The 19,910-nt window shown below is 45.6% G+C and overlaps 6 non-coding genes across 6 annotated transcripts; 1 reads left to right on the forward strand and 5 right to left on the reverse strand.

The window, feature by feature from the left end:
- Positions 1-3,767: 3,767 nt before the first annotated feature.
- LOC133145858 (U2 spliceosomal RNA) lies at positions 3,768-3,958 on the reverse strand. The gene has a single exon (XR_009711106.1). It is a non-coding gene; the product is annotated as a U2 spliceosomal RNA (small nuclear RNA).
- Positions 3,959-7,251: 3,293 nt separating this feature from the next.
- Positions 7,252-7,364, forward strand: LOC133145975 (U5 spliceosomal RNA). The gene has a single exon (XR_009711216.1). It is a non-coding gene; the product is annotated as a U5 spliceosomal RNA (small nuclear RNA).
- A 399-nt stretch (positions 7,365-7,763) lies between these two features.
- LOC133145891 (small nucleolar RNA U3) lies at positions 7,764-7,981 on the reverse strand. The gene has a single exon (XR_009711137.1). It is a non-coding gene; the product is annotated as a small nucleolar RNA U3 (small nucleolar RNA).
- Positions 7,982-10,703: 2,722 nt separating this feature from the next.
- On the reverse strand, positions 10,704-10,895 carry LOC133145782 (U2 spliceosomal RNA). The gene has a single exon (XR_009711031.1). It is a non-coding gene; the product is annotated as a U2 spliceosomal RNA (small nuclear RNA).
- Positions 10,896-12,896: 2,001 nt separating this feature from the next.
- LOC133145907 (U1 spliceosomal RNA) lies at positions 12,897-13,060 on the reverse strand. The gene has a single exon (XR_009711153.1). It is a non-coding gene; the product is annotated as a U1 spliceosomal RNA (small nuclear RNA).
- Positions 13,061-18,772: 5,712 nt separating this feature from the next.
- On the reverse strand, positions 18,773-18,963 carry LOC133145859 (U2 spliceosomal RNA). Its single transcript, XR_009711107.1, has one exon. It is a non-coding gene; the product is annotated as a U2 spliceosomal RNA (small nuclear RNA).
- Between the last annotated feature and the right edge of the window lie 947 nt (positions 18,964-19,910).

Consider the following 19,910-nt stretch of genomic DNA (forward strand, 5'->3'; position numbering starts at 1 on the left):
CACCTTTGACCTTTGGCAAGGACAAAGAAAGACTATTGTTGTACTTGTAGGGGGACAAGTACACTCGGGAAGAAAAGACGACATCCTCGGGGACAAGAAAAGACAGTGAGAAGTGGAGGAACTCACAATGTTGAAGAAAAAATGGACATTTGAACAATGGACTCATTCGAGAGTGATGGATGGGTTGACTCAACAACAAAAGAACACCATCTTGAGAGGGTGAGGTGCGGCAAAAGATATGGACTTGAAATGTCCAACGACCAAATCGCACTCCGTGCTGTGGCGGTGCTGAAACTTCGTGGGGCTTGGGGTAAAGTGGAAAGGAGCTTCATTGTGCACTGGGTTTGACAGAACTGAGGAGATTTGATAAAAAATTGAATAATGCGTAGAGCTACAGAGAAACTCATCATAATCGGAGACTGAACAGATTTGGATAGGACAAATAGGCTAAAACGGTAGGAAACAAGAGCGAGATCTGATGTTTTGGCTCATCAGGCATAAGTCAAAGTCAAAGTCAAAGTCAGCTTTATTGTCAATCTCTCCACATGTCACAACACACAAAGAGACCGAAATTACGTTTTTCTCTATCCCACGGTGACGAGACACATAACACGATAGACATACATGTACGCGACACAATATAAAAACAAGAAGGCAAAAATTCTACCAATCAATAGTAAGAGTGATGAATAAATAATAAATAAACAGATAACACAATAAATAACGGAGCCAGCAAGCATAGCGCAAAAGTAAAAAACATCATAAACAAAAAGGCACAAACAATAAATAAGAGTAATAACAAATAATAAATAATAAGAGCCAGTGTGCATTCAGACAGTCCAGACAGTAAAAGTACAGGACGCTACGCAGAACGGGGGAGCGAGTTCAGGATCCTAACAGCCTGGAGCATGAAGCTGTTTGAGAGTCTGGAGGTGCGGGAGCGCAGGCTTCTGTACCTCTTCCCAGAGGGCAGAAGCTCGAACAAAGAGTGAGCGGGGTGACTCGCATCACTCACAATCGTGGTCGCCTTGCGGGTGAGATGGGAGGTGTAAATGTCCTTCAAGGAGGGGAGCGAAGCACCAGCAATCTTACCAGCAGTGTTCACTATGCGCTGCAGGGCCTTCAAGTTGTAGTCAGTGCAGCCGCCACCCCCAAAACAGCAATAATTGAGCAATTGAGTTAGATACATTTTAGAATAGGACATTTGGACTAAAGTGAATTCAGTCAAGAGGAAGCTAGGTTGCTCAATGTACCTACTCAATAAAATAGTAAATTCGTTGCACCACGGTGGAGTTTGGGTGGTCAGAATGTTGGATACGTTAAATTTTTGACTTTCACACAATCATGCATAGGAGTCGCACAAGGCGACAGTTAACAAGACAATGACTGCAGTAGGGATCACTTACGACTGCACCGACATGGAAAAGTAGAAGCAAGGGAGTTGAGTAAGGGATTATATGCGGAACAGTCCGCTATACAGTTACCAATAGGAGGTTCTATCAAAAGGAGCTACATGTGAGATGTATGGAATCCCTTTGTCTGTGTTCTGTGTTCTGTGTTCGTGCGTAATCTCTGTAAAGTTGTGTCAGGCTGTTGTCGTTTGTCTGAGCCTTGGGTGCGCGCTCGGTGTGTGTGCGTTTATGTGCACACCCTGTGTGTGTGCGAAAGTGTTAGGAAGAAGACGGCATGGATAAGGGAATCTCCTTTAAGACAGGAGGCAATAAATGGGAAAGCCCCTGTCATAAACGGTCTTTGGTTAGGAGGAATCATTAGGAAGTGCTCAAACTCTTCTTTCAAACACTCCTATCTGCCTCGTTAAAAAGGGCATTACAATTGACTACAGGAGTTGCAAAAAGCAGATGAAGAACATAGGTAGCATGATCAGGGCCCTCAGGCTGGAGGATGTGTCAAATGCAAATTTACTGCCGCCTGATCTTTCCTCCTCACAGGTCGACAACCCCATCAATCCAGGAGACTGGGTCTACATCAAGGTCATCAAAAGAAAGAACTGGGCCAGCCATGGTGGGAGGGACCATTCCAAGTCTTGCTGACTACCCCCCTCCGCAGTGAAGATTGCTGAACGACCCGGCTGGATTCACCTTAGCCAATGCAAGCTACAAGGAGTGCTGGACCCCTCATTTTGGGACGGTGGCGAAGTCTGCAAACAACGATCCCAACTCCGCTAGGCGGGGGGATGTCTCGGTGTTCCTGTCATCTTAGTAGCAACGGGGCTCCACATGCCGGGTGGATCCTCTGCTGCGTTGTGGTTGGAGCATGCTATGGTCTATGGACACATCTGAACAGACCAAGTGATAATGTTGACCGTGGGAAACGATGGTCACACGATGAGAACTTTGAGGACTGGTCATGAGACCCCAGAAACCCATACGAAACCAACGCTTGGTACTGGTATGTGAAGGTCGCTGTGAGAGCGCACACACAGGAGGGATGTTATCTGTGTTTCCAAAAACTCCCCTTGCTCCACACAAGTTCACTTGGAGGCCAGAGCAATGAATGTCACTGAAGCGAAATGTATGGCATCCATGGGAGGAGATTGATATCAACACCGTACTGTCAGTCAGTGACGCTACCCCTACCGCCCTGGACTCGCAGGAATGAATCTGGGATCAAACTATTTTGGATTAATCCCAATGTGACTGTTGGAGGACGACAGATGCCAGAAGTGGCCTAAACCAGGACGCTACCTGGAATGGACTTCACGTGTTTCATCCAAGAAAACAAGACCCACGGATGCATTCACGACAACTGTTCTCCAGGAGGGAACTGGATGGGAGCTTTGGACATCACCGCTGTGTGCCAGGATGGGAGAGCCATTTCAAGGTGTATGGGCTCTCCTGCCAACATGGCTGTACCATTGGACGGGTCCTACTTCATTCGGAACGGATCATGGCTTTATTTATATTTTCTTATTGATAGCATTATGGTCGCCTAAGGCAAAGGGACCGTGTGAGACTTTTCCTGCGTATTAACATCGGCCAGCAGGTTTTTAGATCACACAATAAGTTTAATCTGGAGTATTGAGGAAAGTCCTCATCTTCACTGGGAGTTGTTGCTATCATTGTTTGTTGTTTTTGTCATGTTTCACCCTACACGCTCCCCAGCCCATTCGCTGTCATCTCAGTTTTTTTTATTGATTTTTTTATTATTGTTTTTACTATTCTTCTTTATATTTTCTTACTTATGTTTTATTGATCTGGTTCACATAATCGTATGATAAAACAGGAGGGAGATGTCAGGGTTTTCCAAAACTATCTTGATCATATGATTATGTTGGAATGTATGTAACCAGTAATGAATAACCTTGGTAGATTAGTTTTATGCTTATGTTGGTGTGTAACCAGTAATAAATAACCTAGCTTGTTCCATCCTACACAATGTCGTAAAACATCCCCTGCCCTGCTAATCTAGAGGTCAAGGGCCTTTTTTACTTGTCTATTCAGTCTATGGTCACCCCCACCCTTTTTCTCTTAATAAAGATGGTCTTGTGGGAAGCGAGAGTCAGACGTCATTCGATCATTGCTGTACGCACAGTGACGAATGGACTCTCCGCCTGCAGGTGCCCAAAACGACTAACTTGTCTCCGAGTGGTTCTTGCAAAATAAGTTAGAGTGAGCACCACTCTAACAGTGAGCACACAACATGAACTTGAATCAAATCCGATCAAGACGTCGTTGACTTTCTGCTTCATCCTGTGAGAATGAAGCTAACGGATTGTGATGTAAACTACTTTTTATTTGCCCAGTAGAGGGGGGCGCACCGCTCCTGGAGGTACTGCAATACCAGGTCGATGCATAGAGTGGACGGAGCAAGCCCCTATACCATCTCCCTGTTGCGAAAATCCAATATATACATGGTCCCCGGATAGGGAACGTATCAGATATTAATCTGATAAGAACAGATACTACACCTGGTCTTAGCCAAAAGGCCGAGAAGCGATGTACTGAAACTGGTCTGAGGAAACCACTTAAATAAAGAGACTGTGGTGTGCAAGGACTGGAGTCGGAGGCGGAGTGATAAATGACGGTGCCAACGGCAGTTGTTTTAATGACATTTATAATTAGCTTCTCTCAACCACGGGCCGACTCTTTTCCCTTCGAGATCCTAACACACACTCCTCAAACAGGAAACTCCCACACGTGTAAAACCTCCCACCGGAACTCGGCAACGTGAACTTAGGTTCCGGGTGAATTATGTCAACCCACTACACAAGCCCCCCCAGAATTCACCCATAGTCAAAATCCCCGCGCCGGAAAGGAACGACAGCCCGACCACAGCGGGTGTAGGTGGCAGGGGCTGGCAGGGGGTCAAGGGTAGGGGGCGCCGCCGGAAAGACCGCTGGGCTGGACGGTCGCGTTGTCGGTCGGGCAGGCGGGAGCTCGGTCAGGTCGGAGGGGCGAGGCGCTGGGGGGCGTCCGCGGCGTGGGGCCTGCGCCAATTCCAACGTCCGGGAAACATCCACGTGGGCAGGCTTAATCCTATCAACCGAGATAGTCTCAGGCCTACCGCCGATGTCCACGACCATGCTCTTACTCCCGTGCTGCAAGACCTTAAAAGGCCCGTCGTAAGGCGGACGCAACGGCCCGCGGTGGGCGTCGTGGCGGATGAACACAAAACCCGCCGAGCGTAGGTTGGTGGGCACCCGGGAAACAGGGGTGCAGTGCCGTGACGTGGGGACAGGTGCGAACGTCCCGGCAACTTCCAGCAGGGAGGACCGCTGCCCTGCCGCCGACCAAGGCGTTGTGGCGTCTGGAATGAAGTCCCCTGGAACTCGTAGTACCTGGCCGTAGACGAGCTCAGCGGACGAGGACTGCAAGTCCTCCTTAGGGGCCGTCCTGAGGCCCAGCATGACCCAGGGAAGTCTGTCCACCCAGTTGCCATCCACCAGACTGGCGCGTAGAGCAGCCTTCATGGAGCGGTGGAACCGCTCGCACAGCCCGTTAGCCTGGGGGTGATAAGCGGTGGTGCGGTGCAGCTTGACGCCCAGGCCTCCAGCAACCACATTCCAGATCTCGGAAGTAAACTGTGCACCCCGGTCCGAGGAGAGGTCTGAAGGTGTTCCAAAGCGCGCGACCCATGTGCCAATAAACGCCCGGGCCACGTCAGCAGCCGAGGTTGAGGAGAGGGGGACGGCCTCAGGCCAACGGGTCGTCCTGTCCACCATGGTGAGGAGGTAGGTGAAACCATGGGAAGGGGGGAGCGGGCCCACAAGGTCGATGTTGACGTGGTCGAACCTCCTCTCGGGGACAGTGAACGGCTCCAACGGGGCCTTGGTATGGCGGTGCACCTTCGCACGCTGACAAGCCACACACGAGTCGACCCAGGCCCGCACGTCCCTCTTCAGCCCTTTCCAGACGAACTTCTGAGCCACCAGCCTCACGGACGCTTTTCTGCCAGGATGGGACAGGCCGTGTATCGCCTCAAAGACAGCCCGCTGCCAGCCGGCAGGGACAAGTGGTCTAGGCTGGCCGGTGGAGAGGTCGCACCACAGCCTGACTCCTGAGTCGCCAACCGCGACCACCTCCAGACGCAGCCCAGTGTCAGAGTCTTTGAGCGACTGGATCCCAGGATCTGAGGCTTGGTCAGCACTCATACTTGAGTAGTCGAGCCCCAGCTGAACCGTGTGGACGACCGCTCTAGAGAGGCAATCGGCGACCACGTTGGACTTGCCGGCGTTGTGTCGGATATCTGTGGTGTACTCAGAGATAAATGACAGCTGACGCTGCTGGCGGGCGGACCACGGCTCAGCCACCTTGGACATAGAGAACGTGAGGGGCTTGTGGTCGACGAAAACCGTAAACTCACGGCCTTCCAGGATGGAGCGGAAATGGCGGATCGCCAACCAGACGCCGAGTAGCTCCCTGTCGAATGTGCTGTATTTGCGCTCCCTAGGGACCAGCTGGCGGCTGAAAAAGGCGAGCGGTTGCCAGGCGCCACCAACCCACTGCTCAAATACAGCACCAACTGCGTAGTCAGATGCGTCGGTTGTGAGGGCGACCGGGGCTCCAGGCGACGGGTGGACCAACAAGGTGGCCTGGCACAGCGCAGCCTTAGTATCCTCGAAAGCTTTGATCCTCTCGGGGGTCCAGTCGATGTCCTGGTTGGGGGTCTTACCCTTAAGGGCCCCATACAGTGGGTGCATGATGTGGGCCGCCCGGCGTATGAATCGGTGGTAGAACGTAACCATCCCAAGGAACTCCCGTAGCCCCCGGGCCGAACGTGGGCGGGGAAAAGCGGAGACTGCTTCCACCTTTGTCGGCAAGGGGGTGGCCCCATTACTGCCGATGAGATGCCCAAGAAACTGGATCGACGGCACCCCGAAGACGCACTTCGCCGGGTTAATGATCAGGCCATGCTGGTCGAGCCTTGTGAAAAGGGCCCGCAGGTGTGCCGCATGCTCCTCCTCCGAGGAGCTGGCGACGAGGACATCGTCCAAGTAGACGAAGATGAAAGGCATGTCCCTAAGCGCAGAGTCCATCAACCGCTGGAAGGACTGGGCCGCGTTTTTCAGGCCGAAGGGCATCCTAAGAAACTCGAAAAGCCCGAAAGGAGTCACCACCGCCGTTTTAGGGATGTCAGCAAGGTGCACCGGGACTTGGTGATAACCCCGCACCAGGTCCACTTTGGAGAACAGGTGCTTCCCTGCTAGATGTATCGAAAAGTCCTGAACATGGGGGAACCAATTCAAGTTACGGTTTAAATATATCGACTCATACTAATGCTTCTTTTCCTGCGCATCACGTGATTCCCGTTTCTTTTTGTGGTCAGGTGCGGAAGTCAACGCTGCTGCCATCTAGCGGTGTAACGGCATATACGCTTTAACAAATAATAATCACTCGCAGGGCACACAGAGACGAAAAACCGTCCGCACTCGCACCTACGGGCAATTTGGAGCGCTCAATGGGCCTATCATGCATGTTTGGGGGAAATGGAAGGAAACCAGAGTGGAGAACGTGCACAATGCAAACAAACAGGTCAGGGAGTTGGAACCGAACGCAGCAGAGCAAGCATGGACTCACAACGACACGTTTAGAGTGTAAACGTTTCCATAGAATTGCCAAACACCAAATACTTGTTCGAACTATACATCTTAGTTGAGTGTTAAGGCCTCCTAAATTTAGCAAATATATGAAGATCTATTTTTATTAAAAGGAAATGGTTGCTAGTGTGACACCGCCTGTTACTTTGGTGAGACCAGCAATGGGGTGGCCCGTTTGGACAAGCCGAAATCGGTTCTCTTGTTTCTCTTCAGATCGTATAAATCTTTCGCCTTTTACTAAAGATTTCCGTGGGGAGGAACAACAAGAGTATATCTCAATTTTTTGATGCTCTGCGAAAGCGGAGCTTCCTGTACTTGTCAATGGAAAGTAATCAAAATTCCTGCTTTGTTGCCATTAATTCTGCCATAGCTTACAGGTAACATCCACCCATTCAAATATAAAACTATCTAATATGAGCAATAAATTAATATATTTTCTACTAATTATACTATATGTAAGGGACAATAAACAATTTAGCCATTAAAATATTTATTATTAAAGTTAATTCAGATTTGTGTCGAAGTTGTAAAGATTTAAGCTGTGTAAATGAATACAGCCATAAGTACTTCAGTACAAAAGTACTTCAGAAATACATAACAGGCTTTTGTTAGTTGAACTAATACGACGATACTGTTAATCGACTGAGTTGAATATCAGGAGTACGCCACTACATTAGCTTAATTTTTATTTAACCAATTTCAAAGAACTACTCTGATCATGTCCCTCCCCTCAATGCTCCACTAGGAAGCATAGAACGCTCATCAAAAGTGGAGAATCTATGATATAAACATCATTATTCTCCGCTAGCTTCACGCTCAGGAAGGAACATCAATTCTCATCATCGTAGTTGACGAGACCGTTCACTTTAGAAACACATATCTCAAGTTAATAACTATAGAAATGATCCCTGAAAGTATAGTCTTAATTCATCAACGAGGGGCGGCGGGAAGTCATCTGCGAGTGTACCATTTTTACCCAGAGGGCAACCACGACTAGTAAAGGACTATGTTTAGATTGTAGGGGTGTAACGATACATCGATACACATCGATTAATCGATATTATGCTCTACGATTTATTGGCATCGATGCTAAAGGTAAACATCGATTTATATCGCCGTGTTTGACCTCGGACATTAGACGCGACTTTATTTTGAAATCCAGTTCATTGTTGCTTGCTTCCTCTTCCGGGAGCAGGGAGCAGTGCGCGGCGTTGTTGTGTTGTGAGCAGAGCAGGCACGTGAAAGGGGAGTCGACAACTAGTACGCGGCTCCTGGGCTGGTGCTATGGCTAGTGTCCAAAAAGACGAGGAAATTTGCTCCCCTTTAGGCTTCAAGTCATTCGTTTGGAAGCACTTTGGATTCCAAAGAAAAGATGGCTCAACGGACAAGACACGTGCAGTTTGTAAATCCTGCCATGCGGTGATCAAATATTCAGGGAGCACAAATCTCGCCGCACATTTAAAGAAAAAACACGACATCAAAGTTAAGTGTTAAAGTAAGCAATTTGTATACTACAATACTCTTGTAATTTCCTAAATAAAGAGTTTGCAGTACCTTGTGGATTTTGCGTATGAATTGTTATAAATCAGGATATTGTTCTATATTTTTTATTAAAAAAAAAAAATATCGATCGTAGAGCACTATATCGCGATATATCGTGATTGAATCGCAGCAGGCTTTAAGATATCGGCAAATATCGTATCGAAGTTCTTTATATCGATATTATATCGTATCGTGACAAAACCCGCGATTTACACCCCTATTAGATTGTATTAGAAAGAGTGCCGACGTCATTAAGGTATTTGGCAATTTAGCCATCATTGGCTGAGCGCTCGATCACGTACCCACGATCCTTTGCGTCAATGTTTAGAACAAGCAATTTTTTTAACACTTGTTGTGTTACAAGTATACTTGTTTAAATTGTCTAAATTGTAAGGCTTTAAAACTGACTGTGTATACTAGGTTTTTGTTTTAAACATGAAGGCTTTTATTTAAAAACGACCATGTAAAGTAAAGGTTTTAAAATTAACATAGAGGCTTTTAAAAATGCCTATGGTAGCCAAACAATCAACTTTACATTGCAGACACGTTTCAGAATCCACCCGCCGTGAGTACTGATAACGCTTGCAGACACCAGAGAGAATATTTTATATTGCCCATCCATCCAATTTCTGTACTGATTCTCCCCACGGGGTTAGTAGGCGTGCTGGAGCCTATCACATAGGGATGGGCGGATCGATACAAAAGTATCGATATATCGATCCAGGCTGCTCATTTTTGAGTATCGATCTCCCTAGCTAAAATATCGATACTTACAATTATTTAATTATATTTTTCCTCATTTTTTTCTGCTCCAATTTGACGACTTGCACTCATGCTAGCACTACTTTTCCTTCCGCCTGCTGCACCGGCGTGTCCTGCTCTGCTTTGCTCCCGCCCCCTTTTCTCACAAGCCAAGCCCTCCTCCTCCGCCTCCCGTTCCAATCCAAACAAACACAAACAAGCATGGCCACGGCGGCGGCCCAGTCCGAACGCAAGAGAAGTCTGGTTTGGGGATATTATATTTTACTTAATAACAACGAGGCAAAATGTGAAATATGTCACAAAACAATTAAATATTGTGGCGACACCACAAACTTGACAAAACATTTAAGCAAAATTCACCCCACGGTTCATGAAGAGCTGCAGTTGAAACGTGCCGCAGACACTACGGCAGCGACGGAAAACCCTGCAGCCACACCGAGGCTAAGGTATCAAAGTACCTTAGAAGCAGCGTTTCAGAAAGGCAAGACATATCCAGGTATCAGGTGCTAACCAAAAATTGTAAGCATTTGTGGTTGATGTGCTATTTGAAGCAATAATTACTACGCTTTAGTCAGTCATTTATAAATAAAGTTTTCCCCTTTTCAATTTGTGGTCGAACGCCATACGTTTTATTTGTAACTCCACTTCCTATAAACAACACTAAAGTATTACAATATTAAATGTAAGTATCCAGTGGCTTTACAAATTGATAGTTTTGCTGCTCATGACGATTAAGCCCTGCATCTCTGTTGGTACCATGTCTCTTTTTAGATTATACTAAAAGACAAAACTTTTTCCCAACAACAGAGAGAGAGAGAGAGAGAGAGAGAGAGAGAAAAGTAAAGAATAGCTCCTTTTTATTAAAGTTATACTATTAATATGCATATTCCACTAATGCACTAATGTCTAAAAAGGTTAATAATTCACGTGACGTAATACTTTTTTCTACAAAATTCAATAGATGACTCTCCAAGAGCAAGAATGCCACTGCATTTAAATCGTTTTTTGGGCGGGAAATTACACTTCCGGTATCGATATCGGATCGAATATCGGGTATTTTGGGTAGGAAATACTTGGTATCGGATCGATTCCAAAATCATTGGTATCGCCCATCCCCACTGGACATCATAAACTGGTGGCCAGCCAATCGTAGGGCCGATATGTTTTCTATTTTGTTGTAAAGGATAGAATTCTTCTGCTATTCACATTTAGATAAAGGTCATGAACTTGATTGAATCAAACCCTTTCAAGACGTTATTGACTTTCTGCTATATCCTGTGAGAATGAAGCGAACCGATTCTAATGGCTTCCTGACTTAACTATCCTTTATTTGACCAGCAGAGGGGGGTGCACCGTTCCTGGAAGTACTGCAATACCAGGTCGATGCGTGGAGTGGACGGAGCAAGCCCCTAATTCCATCTCCCAGTTCCAACAATCAATTTAATATATGGTCCCCGGATAGGGGACGTATCAGATATTAAACTGATAAGAACAGATACTACACTTGATCTTAGCCAAAAGGCCGAGAAGCGATATTCTAAAGTTGGTCTGAGAAAACTACTTAAATAAAGAGACTACCAATTCAAGTTACGGTTTAAATATATTGAGTCATACTAATGCCACGTACCGACCACCGTAACAAACCTCAACTATTAAGAGTTTGGAATGATAATGCGTCACCGGGCTGTTTTCAACCTGTGCATCGGTTGCAGATTTCCGTGTGTTCGTGGAGGTTTAGTGTCACGTGGTTCACGTTGACCCAATAGAATAACGATGAACTGAGCTCCTGATGGGAATAGCTTTTAATGACCAACAAAACGAATTGGTCATTCGCCAAAAACAATCGGATCTTTGGATACATTTCGGGACCGAAGGCAAGATAGCTGTTTGACGAACATTTTGACGGGAAAAAAAACACGCGGCAAAAAAACACGCGGCCCACTTCGCCAAACTACTTCCTGTTTCCTGCTGTGGCAATTTACATTAACCCTCGAACGCCACCATCGCAGTGGAGGTGAATCGCATTCCAATCCACGCCAGCATTTCTTAACACTCATTTGAGGAAATTACGATCGTCTTTTGTTTCCCGATTTGTGTTGAATAAAAATCTGAAATTACACATTTGAAAATAACACACGGAAATCGGATCATTTCCATTTCTCTCATACCAAAAGTACACGGACCAAGACATACAACTATTTATACGTTCAAAACTCACACTCAAAATAGTTGCCCAATCGATAGGTGACGCTGTTTGAAATATCAGGTATCCATAATCCTGTGCGCCAACAATGTTTCAAGGAAAAAACACATTGATGAACACAAAATACTCGTTTAAACTGTCTATTTAGGTTGAGTCCTTCTAAATGTAGTAAATCTATGAACGTCTATTGTTTGTATTAGAAGGAATGGTTGCTGCAATTTCACCGATCGCCTTTTACTAAAGATTTCCGTGGGGAGGAACAATGAGAGTTCATCTCAATTTTTTGATGCTCTGCGAAAGCGGAGCCACCTATACTTGTCAATGGGAAATAGTTAATAGTCCTGCCTTGTAGTTATTAATTCTGCTAAAGTTTACAGACCAAATTGGTTAAGCTTTAGGGACAGCTTTTGGTGACATCCACCCATTCAAATATAAAACTATTGATTATGCATTGAGCAATAAATTAATATATTTTCCACAAATTATACTATATGTAAGGAACAATAATAGGAGCCATTTAGCTATTAAAGTATTAATATAAAAATACCCTCGTAAATACCCATAAACTGATGCTTTGCTTCTCTTTCTACTGCCTCCACGCCTTTGTTCACCTCCTTTTTCTTAGAGTTGCCATCTAGTGGTGGTGGCAGCATAAGAAATGAAGTAAAAACATACCCATCATGCATTGCCTCTTTTCACCTGAGAACCATATGAATTTGTATTTATAGAAAATCTCCAACAGTACCGCAGAAAGATATATATTTCTTTTTCTGAGCAAGTTTAGAAAATGACATTCTCTTAAAAATTTGAGAACAAGGATTGTACTAAAAATTTCTGGCACAATTTCTGATTTAAAGAAAGACATTTTGATCATATTTTTTCGTATATCCTTGCTGCCAGCCGCCATGAACTTGAATCAATGACGTCATTGACCCTCTGCTTTATCCTGTGAGAATGAAGCTAACGGACTGTGATGTAAACTACTCTTGATTTGACCAGTAGAGTAGGGGGTGCAAAAATCAGTTGTATGTCTGGGTCCACGTACCTTTTGGCCATTAGTTTTTCTTTATAGTGTAGGTAAATGGAGAACGGGAAATGATCCGTGGGGCTATTCCAGAAAGCAGGTTATATGAAAGTTATATCATATACGTTCGTATCAATAACGGGTCGGGAACGTAGTAATTACATTTTATTTTGCAATTACTAATTTGTTGAATGAAGTTCGGCAAGTAGGTGCACAGTTGCAGAGCACAGCTTGATGCACCATCGCTCAGTATGTGGCGACCATGAAATTTGGCTTCGTGTGAGGGATTTTGTATTGTACAGGAGAATCAGGGGAGAGCGCGAACGCAGTCCCCCACTACCAGAAATTGTGCAGTCGAGATTCCCACATTTGGGGAATTCGCAGGGGTCAGCACAACCGGAGTGCAATGGCTGAGCCTCACCCTGGGTGAACCACCTTCTTGATCATGGTATCTCCCCTGCCAGGTAAGTATGAGTTGTATACGTCGCCGGGGCCGACGTTTTCACCGCGCACACCATCTACAGTCAGAGGCTAATTTGGTACAAAAGTGTGAGCACACGTATTCAGTGGATGAGACAGCATTCGTAGAACTGTTAACATAGTACACCTTTAGTCATTCAAAACCAAAACATTTTAAATTAAGTAAAAAATAGATTCAGAAACATGACCATCATGCCTTGCTTCTTTTTCTACTGCCTCCACGTCTTTGTTCACCTCCTTTTTCCTAGAGTCGCCGTCTAGTGGTGATGCCAGCAACTATAATAAACCGATAAATGAAGTCAAAACATGCCCATCATGCAGTGCCTCTTTTCTCCTGAGAACCCTAAAACGGTATGAATTTGTATTTATTGAAAATCTCCAACATTACCGCAGAAAAATATATATACTTCTTTTTCTGAACGAGTTTTGAAAATGACATTTTCTTAACATTTGGAGAACAAGAATTGTACTAAAAGATCCTGGAACAATGATAGGAAAATCTCAAGCAAAAAAAGACATTTTGACCATATTTTAGAACAGTTACGTAAATTCTTGCTGCCGCCTAAGATGAACCGTCATGAACTGTCATGTACTGATATTGTACTGTGGGCCTACGTGATGACGTAGTGAAGGAGTGACATTCAGGGAAATGAATATGCAGACAGAGCGGCAAGTTGATGGCCCTCTGTTTCATGAATAAAAGTGATTAAAGACATCGGTTCGGGTCCTGATTAAATTCAGAGTGCATTACCTAATAAAGATATAAGGTGAGCACACAACAATGGCGACGAGGATGACGTCCACCTTCTAAGGAAGAGGAGATAACGACGACGATTTTCGTGAGCAAGTTTAAGTTTGAGCTAACATGGCTAAGTCGGAGCTACAACCGTTTGCTTGCTGCACTGATCCAGCTACTCTCGGGCCAAGATGGACACGATGGCTAACATCTTTCGAGTTGTATGCTGACGGTAAAGGACTGATAATGAACGAGGATACGACCAATGCTACTAAACAAAGAAGACGCGCTCTACTTTTGCATTTGGCGGGACAGGACGTGCAGGATGTTTTCTTCACTTTACCAAACACGGGTGAGGTGACCGACTGCGCGGCAGCAGTAAGGACACTTGACTCCTACTTTGTTCCCCAAGTGAATGCAGCGTACGCGCGCCAATCCTTCCACAAGTTGTTCCAAAATCAGGGAGAAACGGTGCAACAGTTTGGTACACGTTTACGTCAGGCTGCGAAGGACTGTGACTTTCAAGGAGACAAGGACAATCAAATTAGAGACGCTATCCTGAGCAGATGCTGTTCTGGATACGTGAAGAGAAAGCTTCTCGAGGATGGACCTGGTTTGACTTTGGCTCGCACGTTGGAGTTGGCATCGCAATGTGAGCGAGTGGAAGAGCAACTAGCAGCAATGAATGGGAGCAGTATCAAGAAAGAGGGGGAAACGATCAGTCGTATCACAACGAAAAAAGGAAAGTTCACAAGGCCAAAAGGTAAATTGAAGAATTGTGATGACAATAAAGCAGAGAAGCAGTGCTACAGGTGTGGCTACACTGACCACATGGGTAAGGATCCCAAATGCCCAGCACGTGGACAAACATGTCATAAATGCAACGGTAAGGACCATTTCTCAAAAATGTGTCGTACCAAAGGACAAAAGAAGCAAAACGTTAATGCTGTAGAGACTGTGCACAATGACTATGCATTTATGGTGAAAGACTGTGAAATGCCTGAAAGACTAATATTTTGTGTAGGGGGAGTTGAGTTAAAAATGTTAGTAGATTCTGGGGCAACGAGTAATGTTATGGGAGAAAATGTTTGGGAGAAGCTAAAAGCTGAAAACATAAAATGTGAATCATATGTGCCCAAAGAGCAGAGAAATATGTATGCATATTCCTCAACCCAGACACTATCTGTCAAAGGTGCTTTCAAATGTGTAATCGAGATAGGTGACAGGACTGAAGAAGCTGAATTCATTGTGATTAGAGGTAATGGTGAACCACTCCTTGGTAAAATGACAGCTATTAAGCTTGGAGTACTAAAAATAGGGGAAAACGTTGCAGCAATCACAGATGTTAAAAGTATTCTGCAACAACAGTATTCAAATGTGTTCAAAGGAGTAGGTAAATTAAACACCAAACAAATCTCACTGTACATAGACCCAAATGTGAAACCAGTCGCTCAACCACTGAGACGGATACCCTATCATTTGAGGGATGCAGTCGAGAAGAAAATCAAGGAACTGATGGACATGGACATTGTGGAGAAGGTTGAAGGTCCTACTCCCTGGGTAAATCCGGTAGTGATTCTCCCAAAGAAACATGACAAAGACCTTAGGATGTGTTTAGACATGAGAAAAGCTAATGAGGCTATTGTGAGGGAGAGATACCCCCATCCCTACAGTGGATGAAATACTGCAAGGTCTGAATGGTTCTGCAATATTCAGTAAGCTTGATCTCAAATGGGGCTACCATCAGTTAGAGCTAACCCCAGAGTCCAGAGAAATAACAACGTTTGCTGTGCATAATGGTGTTTACAGGTACAAAAGACTGATATTTGGAGTCTCGTCCGCTAGTGAGCAATACCAGCACGAGATAGCCAATGCACTAGCAGGCATCGAGGGTGTGGAGAACATCTCAGATGACGTGATCATCCACGCTCCAGACCAGGTGACACATGACAAGCGCCTGCACGCAGTCATGAAAAGACTTTCAGAATGCGGATTAACACTGAATGTGGAAAAATGCCAATTTAACATGGACAGACTTGTTTTCATGGGCATATTGTTGACCCAGAAAGGCATTGGACCAACTGAGGAGAGAGTGAGAGCTGTTAAGGATGCCAGAGAACCAAAAACGGCAGCTGAAGTGAGAAGTTTCCTAGGACTGGTAGGATTCAGCAGTAGATTTATACCCCAGTTTGCAACGCTCTCTGAACCACTGAGGAGATTGACCAGGAAAGAGACTACATTTGTGTTTGGACCAGAACAAAAATGAGCATTTCAGACTTTAAAGACTGAACTAGCCGGGGCAGGTACTTTAGCTTATTTTGACAAAGAGGCTCCTACCAGAATAATCGCAGATGCAAGTCCTGTAGGGTTAGGCGCAGTGCTTGTACAAAAACAAGATTCTGAGGAGGTACCAGTGTGCTACGTTAGTCGTAGTCTGACAGATTGTGAACGCAGATACTCACAAACAGAAAGGGAGGCCCTAGCATTAGTTTGGGCATGCGAAAGGCTACATCCATATGTGTACGGACGTAGGTTTGACTTAATCACAGACCACAAGCCATTAGAAGTCGTATACAGTAAAAGATCCAAACCATGTGCTCGTATAGAGCGATGGGTCCTCAGACTTCAACCTTATGACTTTCGGGTGGTGCACATTGCAGGAAAACAAAATATTGCTGATTCTTTATCTAGGTTGTTGTCAGACACAGGGACAAAAGGAATACATGAACATGAATCTGAAGAGTATGTGAGATTCATTGCAGTTAATGCAACACCAAAGGCGCTTACCACACGAGAGGTAGAAGAAGCCTCTGCTGTAGATCCAGAGCTGACGGAGGTGCGAAATGCAATTGAAATTGGACACTTCGAAAAATGTAAACAATATGCACCCATTGTAAATGAACTCTGTGTGATTGGATACATTGTGTTACGTGGAAGCCGCATAGTTTTACCAGAAAAACTCAGAGCAAAAGCACTTGCATTAGCTCATGAAGGACACTTAGGAATTGTAGGGAAAAAACAACATCTCAGAACAAAAGTGTGGTGGCCTGGCATGGATAAGGCAGCGGAAAAATACTGTAAAGCTTGTCATGGATGTCAAATAGTGGCCAGACCAGATCCACCTGAGCCTTTGAGGAACACAATCTTACCAGATCGACCATGGCAAGACGTGGCTGTAGATCTGTTAGGACCACTACCAAACAATCAGTCTATATTTGTTTTAGTAGATTATTACAGTCGCTACTATGAGTATGAAATAATGACGTCTACAACCACGGACAGAGTTATTGACTGAATTGAGGACATTTTCAGTAGGCATGGACTACCAGTGACGATCAAATCGGACAATGGACCACAGTTCAAATCTGACTTCTTCAGGGAATACTGTGAAACAAATGGAATCAAACATGTGAGAACACCACCAAAATGGGCACAAGCCAATGGAGAAGTGGAACGTCAAAATGCATCACTGATGAAGAGAATCAGGATTGCACAGGCAGAAGGGCTGGACTGGAAACGTGAACTGAGGAAATATGTAACTATTTACAAGAGCATTGAACACCCCACGACAGGGAAAAGTCCAGCTGAACTTCTTTTCAACAGGAAAATGAGAGGAAAGTTGCCTGACCTCTCTGAGTCCAAAACAACGGCTCTAGATGTTCGTGACAGGGATGCTGAACAAAAAGGGAAAGCAAAGCTTTATGCTGATGAACGACGAGGAGCCCAGTACTCAAATGTGGACATTGGAGACACAGTACTGGTACAACAGGACAAACAGGACAAATTCACAACACCATTCAATCCAACCCCACATAGAGTCGTGAGTCAAACTGGAAATCAAGTGGTAATTGAATCCCCAACTGGAGCTCGCTACCACCGGAATACCACTCACGTGAAGAAATACCAATCATATGAGAATACTGAAGGACATGACACACCGAAGACTTTTACTGAAGGGGAGGAAAATGTACTGAGCAGAAATGTGGACAGTTGCAACCAGACACCACAAGAGGAAGCTCAGGAACCTGAAATGAGGCCCCAGAGAGTCAAAAAGATACCAGCAAAGTTCAAAGACTTTGTGACAAAGTAAAAGTAAAGGGTTGTGTCTGAATATATTGTTCACTGTTTAAGAGAAAAAAATGTTTATGGGTTACATAAGAAAAGTTAGACAATACAATGTTCGGTTAGCAAAAGATGATGATGTAAATTACATGGTCAATATTAGTATGTGATGGTACAGTTTATTTCTAAGGAAAGGGGGGATGTCATGTACTGATATTGTACTGTGGGCCTACGTGATGACGTAGTGAAGGAGTGACGTTCAGGGAAATGAATATGCAGACAGAGCGGCAAGTTGATGGCCCTCTGTTTCATGAATAAAAGTGATTAAAGACATCGGTTCGGGTCCTGATTAAATTCAGAGTGCATTACCTAATAAAGATATAAGGTGAGTGTCAGGGTTTTCCAAAACTATCTTGATCATATGATTATGTTGGAATGTATGTAACCAGTAATGAATAACCTTGGTAGATTAGTTTTATGCTTATGTTGGTGTGTAACCAGTAATAAATAACCTAGCTTGTTCCATCCTACACAATGTCGTAAAACATCCCCTGCCCTGCTAATCTAGAGGTCAAGGGCCTTTTTTACTTGTCTATTCAGTCTATGGTCACCCCCACCCTTTTTCTCTTAATAAAGATGGTCTTGTGGGAAGCGAGAGTCAGACGTCATTCGATCATTGCTGTACGCACAGTGACGAATGGACTCTCCGCCTGCAGGTGCCCAAAATGACTAACTTGTCTCCGAGTGGTTCTTGCAAAATAAGTTAGAGTGAGCACCACTCTAACAGTGAGCACACAACATGAACTTGAATCAAATCCGATCAAGACGTCGTTGACTTTCTGCTTCATCCTGTGAGAATGAAGCTAACGGATTGTGATGTAAACTACTTTTTATTTGCCCAGTAGAGGGGGGCGCACCGCTCCTGGAGGTACTGCAATACCAGGTCGATGCATAGAGTGGACGGAGCAAGCCCCTATACCATCTCCCTGTTGCGAAAATCCAATATATACATGGTCCCCGGATAGGGAACGTATCAGATATTAATCTGATAAGAACAGATACTACACCTGGTCTTAGCCAAAAGGCCGAGAAGCGATGTACTGAAACTGGTCTGAGGAAACCACTTAAATAAAGAGACTGTGGTGTGCAAGGACTGGAGTCGGAGGCGGAGTGATAAATGACGGTGCCAACGGCAGTTGTTTTAATGACATTTATAATTAGCTTCTCTCAACCACGGGCCGACTCTTTTCCCTTCGAGATCCTAACACACACTCCTCAAACAGGAAACTCCCACACGTGTAAAACATCCCACCGGAACTCGGCAACGTGAACTTAGGTTCCGGGTGAATTATGTCAACCCACTACACAAGCCCCCCCAGAATTCACCCATAGTCAAAATCCCCGCGCCGGAAAGGAACGACAGCCCGACCACAGCGGGTGTAGGTGGCAGGGGCTGGCAGGGGGTCAAGGGTAGGGGGCGCCGCCGGAAAGACCGCTGGGCTGGACGGTCGCGTTGTCGGTCGGGCAGGCGGGAGCTCGGTCAGGTCGGAGGGGCGAGGCGCTGGGGGGCGTCCGCGGCGTGGGGCCTGCGCCAATTCCAACGTCCGGGAAACATCCACGTGGGCAGGCTTAATCCTATCAACCGAGATAGTCTCAGGCCTACCGCCGATGTCCACGACCATGCTCTTACTCCCGTGCTGCAAGACCTTAAAAGGCCCGTCGTAAGGCGGACGCAACGGCCCGCGGTGGGCGTCGTGGCGGATGAACACAAAACCCGCCGAGCGTAGGTTGGTGGGCACCCGGGAAACAGGGGTGCAGTGCCGTGACGTGGGGACAGGTGCGAACGTCCCGGCAACTTCCAGCAGGGAGGACCGCTGCCCTGCCGCCGACCAAGGCGTTGTGGCGTCTGGAATGAAGTCCCCTGGAACTCGTAGTACCTGGCCGTAGACGAGCTCAGCGGACGAGGACTGCAAGTCCTCCTTAGGGGCCGTCCTGAGGCCCAGCATGACCCAGGGAAGTCTGTCCACCCAGTTGCCATCCACCA

Source organism: Syngnathus typhle, linkage group LG21, assembly GCF_033458585.1.
Source record: "Syngnathus typhle isolate RoL2023-S1 ecotype Sweden linkage group LG21, RoL_Styp_1.0, whole genome shotgun sequence".
Classification (NCBI taxonomy): Eukaryota; Metazoa; Chordata; class Actinopteri; order Syngnathiformes; family Syngnathidae; genus Syngnathus; species Syngnathus typhle.